This window comes from Tupaia chinensis, unplaced genomic scaffold (genome assembly GCF_000334495.1).
Source record: "Tupaia chinensis unplaced genomic scaffold, TupChi_1.0 Scaffold148409_1, whole genome shotgun sequence".
Lineage (NCBI taxonomy): Eukaryota > Metazoa > Chordata > Mammalia > Scandentia > Tupaiidae > Tupaia > Tupaia belangeri.
The window spans coordinates 4,894-9,264 of NW_006208259.1; the positions used below are offsets into that span (position 1 = coordinate 4,894).

General features: G+C 41.2%; 1 pseudogene; it reads right to left on the minus strand.

Moving 5' to 3' along the window:
• Positions 1-737: 737 nt before the first annotated feature.
• The window catches only part of LOC102481708 (polynucleotide 5'-hydroxyl-kinase NOL9-like), a 4,430-nt pseudogene continuing 796 nt past the window's right edge, over positions 738-4,371 (minus strand).

Below are 4,371 nucleotides of genomic sequence, written 5' to 3' on the forward strand. Positions count from 1 at the left end.
CTGCCAAGGGTATAGTTGTAAGTACTTTCATGTAATGTCTGGAGGGTCTGTATATGATGTAGGATGTTGTTAGCTAGAATAGTAAAGTTTCTAAAGTAGGAGGATATAAGGTCAAGTATCTTTTTTTTTAATAGACCTAACAGGATCTTTTAATACTTGACTTGAAGAGACAGCATCAAATGAATGGGATAAAAACAACCAATCAGGGCTGAAGCTGCTGACATGGGTTCCGAGGTGGCAGCCACCCCTCCCAGGGTCCCGTCCTCAGTCCACATGTGGTTCCAGTAAGCAGCAGGGTGAGCCCTTGCACCCATTATGCTTGAGATCTGCGGGTCAGCCTTCTTTTATTCCTTTTGTCACATGTCTAGTGCCCCAGTTTCCTTATTTTTATCCTAATTCCAGTACCAGGTCCTAAGAACTTTTTGAGAAATTTACCATATTCTTTACTTTACCAGTGTACAAACTTTTGCCTGCTGCTTTAGATCCCTTTAGCAAATACACCAGACAGCAGGTATGACTAACAATACAGAAGATGAGGACAAAATTCTAGATCATGGAGCCTTATGAAGAGCAACTTAAAGCTGTTCATACTACACAGTACATCCACAAGTTATGCAGAAAACCATGCTACATAAGAGCACCTTTCACGGCCCTGAAATCCATCCAGTCTACTAATGCCAGGCTTGATACAAAGCTCTCTTGTACAATCGTTCCTTCCCTTTATTAAAACATTGGGATCAATTTGTTTTCTGATAGAACTGCTTCACTTTGGGGTATCGTTTCCCTTCATATGTCTCAGTTTCTCTTGCTCCAGTTTTTCCTGATGCTCCAGGAAGGTTGATATTGTAATCTGTGGTGACATAAGGAATTGTCCCTTCAAGCCCATGCTGGTTCTTCAAGATGCGCTATGGAATGGAAATAGATCCAAAAAGCAGACAATTCACGGTTCTTAAATCCTCTGGGGGCACAGGAGTAATGATGTGGTACAGACATTTCTCTATGTCAACACCTCTACAGATTCCAAACCCCAAACAATCACAGATTGGAGTCTGCGCAAGCAAGATGGGCCCATTTGTGTATCTCCTGATGTCATCCAGGATCTTGCAAAGACCAACTCAACTGGCATTCACAGCATACAGAACATGAGTAGTAGCAAGATCAGCGCGAGTAATCCGGAGTGCAACTGCATTAAAAGGCTCCTAGTAGGGTGTCAGACGATGTAAAGGACTAAGTGTTTTTGGCATTGGAGGCTGCAGCTGGCTAAGGCAACCTAACACTGTCAGATCACGAAGAGTTTTGTTAAATGAGGCTCTACTGCTTGAAGTTTTCCTAAATGCGAATTCTGACTGAACGCTCATCAATTTATATCCAGTAAACACAACTGGACTCTCCTTTTCTTCATCAGCAAATTCAAAATTCTCTGCAAATTCTGCAAGCTCGAAACCACGATTTCTAACTTTGTACTGGTTTTTGTATACAAGCTATCCACACCATCTACATAGTCTGGGATAAGGCTCGGCATATGGCTCCTTTTGGGAGAGCTACGTTGAACAATGTGGCTGGGGGACAGCAATCAAATCAGATGAATGAGAAGCAGAAGCCCTTGTTCTGACACCCAGCCCATTGTGTTAATGATAAGAGAAGACTCTTTCTTGTAAGAGCTGAACACATATTTTATTATCTCAATATAGTTTTCATAGCTGCTTCTGCAAGAATTTTTCCAGGACCAGTAATCAGCGTAATGGCTATGTCACTGAACTCCCATGTATCCAACTGTGGTTCGAGTCCAAGACCCGGCGGCTTAAACTCACGCCAGGCACGTGTGCATGTGTACCCAAGGTCCCGAGAGTAGAATGAAGGAGAAGGGATTGTGGCATGGCCATCTCCCTTGGGAGGAGGGGTGATTTCTCGCTTTCTGTCTCTCTGTCTCTCTCTGTCTTTCTGGTGAGCACACACGCCCTATAGCATGTTTTCCCATAATATACCATCTTCTGTGGTTTCCTTTGGTGGATAAAAGGTGGTCCCAGACTGGTTCAGTGATACTTAATAAAGGCACACATCCAGGAACAGTAAATTCTGTCTGTCCTAGATCACATTCCAAATAATCAATGCAAGAAATACTACTTAATGGAGTGTCCTCTGCAATGCCCGGGGAGGCCGAGCTCTATTCCTGTGAACCCCAGTGATCAGACCAGCTCATGTCTCTTCATTTCTCTAGTACAAGCCTACCCCAGGTTGGTGTAGAGCACAGGGAGTCCAGCACATTCACCTGTCACCAAACCACCACTCAGGTTCCAAGGCTGCATGTCTCCACTGGACTAGTGAGAAGGTTGTTGCTCCTGGACCTGCTTCCAGATGCTTATCTGAATCCTTGCTCTGCGATGGACTACTCCCTGGCTGCAGAATATCTCACTCTCCATAGTCACTGGGGTCTTGGACAACTTGTTACTGACTATGTTCATGGGGATGCATCACAGAAAGCTGCCAAAGCAGGCCTTTTGGCACTCTAAGCTTTAACCTTTGGTGGCCTTTGTTATTTCAACTATCGTGAGATGGGTATCTGCAAAGCTGTCGCCATGCTGTGGAAGCTCTGACTTTTTTGATGTAATACCTTAAGAATTGATCATGTGCCTCTTTCCCTTGTTCTGTTTAAAAAAAAAAATAAGGAGGAAATAATAGATAAGTTCATTAGTGGACAGGTCTCCTAATCTTATTGTCATTTTCAGAATTAAATTACTGAAGAAAAGGTTTGAAAGGTATCCAGAAATTGTGAGACTGAGTTCTGTATTCTGGGGAGTTGATGGGGTTGTCTCCACACTTCTCATAAGACTCACAGTATAATTAAACATTATATAAGAGCTTTTGCTATTTAATTTATCAATCTCTTGAAGAGAATTCAGCTTAATTACTATCGATACATGATCAAAGTTCTACATTTGTCCTGGGAATAGTGGCCAAAGTGGGAGAGTGGGAATAGTGGATAAAGGGAAAGACTAAGGGAAACTTTAAAATGAGGGAATACTGGTCAGAATTAAATAATTGAAGAAAAGGTTTGAAAGGTATCCAGAAATTGTGAGACCTAGTTCTTTTTTTTTTTTTTTTGGAGGTTTTTGCTATAGAGCACGTGTGCTCACCAGACAGACAGAGAGAGACAGAGAGACAGAAAGCTAGAAATCACCCCCCAGGGGGGATGGCCACGTCGCAATCCCTTCTCCATTCTCCTCTCAGGATCTTGCGCACACACACACATGCGCCCGGCGTGAGTTTTAAGCCACCAGGTCCGGGACACGAACCGCGGTCAACTACGTGGGGGCCAAAAGACATAGCCATTACTCTAACTGCTGGCCCGAGACCAAGTTCTGTATTCTGGTGAGTTAATGGGGTTGTCTCCACACTTTTCATAAGACTCACAGTCTAATTAAACATTATATAAGAGTTTTTGCTATTTGTCAATCTCTTGAAGAGAATTCAGCTTTATTACTATCAATACATGATCAAAGTTCTACATTTGTCCTGGACAAAGTGGGCAAGTGGACGAAGTGGGAAAGTGGGAAGAGTGGACTGTTAAGTCGTGAATAAAGACTGCTAGAAAGTAGACGAGTGTTTAATTTTTGATAACTTCCCCTTCTCCTCTGTTTATACCAGCTATGGATGGCTACACAGCCTAGGGAGACTTTAAAATGAGGAAATGCTAATACTACATGTGAAGAATTTCGCTGGGAAGAAAATCTTAAGAGAGTTTCTGAATATATAAAAGTTCATTTAAGGAAGAAGTCCACCTTGTAGATGTGTCAAAAGTTACAAATTCTGAATCAAGATGTAATGTTTAAACACATTATATTTGTCCTAAAATAATCTGCCCACAAATATAAAATTATAAGAAATAAATTTTTTAATTTTTCCCACTATGGGAATTTCTAGTGTGAAAGTGTATTCTAGAAAAGAAAGTTTTTTTAAAAAATAAAATATTGTATAATAAGATGTATTCTACTCTTTAAAAAAAAGAAAAAGAAGAAATACTACTTGACAAACGGTTCATCAGGAATCTATTAAACGCTGACTTTCCAACGTCTTGAGGTCCACAAACCAGGATGACTGGGCAGCCATCTTCTTCTTCACAGGAAACACTAACTCTTCCAGGGCGTACAGAGCGCTCTGAATGAAATTAAGGCCTTTTCCTTTTCTCTTTCCTGATGCTGACAGACCTGAAGGCTAAATATTTGGAATTATTCTGGAAAGTCAGACTCTCTTGCATGAAAATGTAGGATAAACCTGGAGAGCTGATGATGAAGTCTACAGCGGAGGTTTTATCTTTTTCTTTTCTTTTCTTTTCTTTTCTTTTCTTTTCTTTTTTTTTTTTTTTTTTTTGAG